The following is a 996-nucleotide window of genomic DNA, read 5'->3' as shown; positions in this document are numbered from 1 at the left end:
AATACACATATACACATATATATATGTATATATTTTGAGATGGAGTCTTGCTTTGTCATCAGGCTGGAGTACAGCAGCGTGATCTCAGTTCACTGCAGCCTTGGCTTCTTGGATTCAAGTGATTCTCCTGCCTCAGTCACCTGAGTAGCTGGGATTACAGCTGTGAGCCACTGTGCCTGGCCTGTCTTAGTATATTTCTTTATGAAAAACCTCCCTACCATGAATCCAGCAGCCCAGTGGATGGGATTTTGCTTATGTGTATTTGACACCCAAATTCTTGGCATGTGAAGAATATGCTGCTCACCCATTGTCATAGACCATCTGTGTTGAGTTTTGCTACAGGTGAAGTGAGGAACCTGATAAGCCATTTATACTCTCAATCCCAGTTCTTCTTGATTTCAGGGACTTCATGAAAAAAAAAAAAAAAAAAAAGGCCAGTTTGCATAAATGCTTGTGAAATAGATTGAAGCAAATGGGTTAAATATTTACATCAAAACTACTAGTTAACATATTCCAGCTAACTAAACTTACTGACCATGTAGGTTTATAACTGTATATAGGTTTATAACTGTATATAGGTTTATAACATTTTCTAACACCAAACAGCTAATATCTGTTTTGAATTAACATAGTACACTAATGTTTAGCTCTCCTTTTACCAAGGTTAATTGTTAATTATTCCAAGGCAATTATTTATGTGCTTGAAAGTGGGTTTGCTGAGCCTGGGTCCTCAGTGTTGTGTGTTAGGAAATGTAAGAGGCAAATATGCTTGCATAAAGGCAAATTAATTATTTAGAGAGGAAAGCCTTAATCAAGGCAGTGGGCGACTACAAGAATTAGACTTCATAAAAGGAAGCTAGTAGCAGCATGATCCATGCTTATTCATTGTTCTTACTCCTCTCCAAATAATCAGAATTAGATGTCTGGCCTGAAAATATACACAAGAATGCATACACACCCACAAACACTTGTCTGGACTTGCTGCTTCTCTGCCCC

This window comes from Mandrillus leucophaeus, unplaced genomic scaffold, assembly GCF_000951045.1.
Source record: "Mandrillus leucophaeus isolate KB7577 unplaced genomic scaffold, Mleu.le_1.0 Scaffold1665, whole genome shotgun sequence".
Taxonomy (NCBI): Eukaryota; Metazoa; Chordata; class Mammalia; order Primates; family Cercopithecidae; genus Mandrillus; species Mandrillus leucophaeus.
This window is presented reverse-complemented; position numbering follows the sequence as displayed.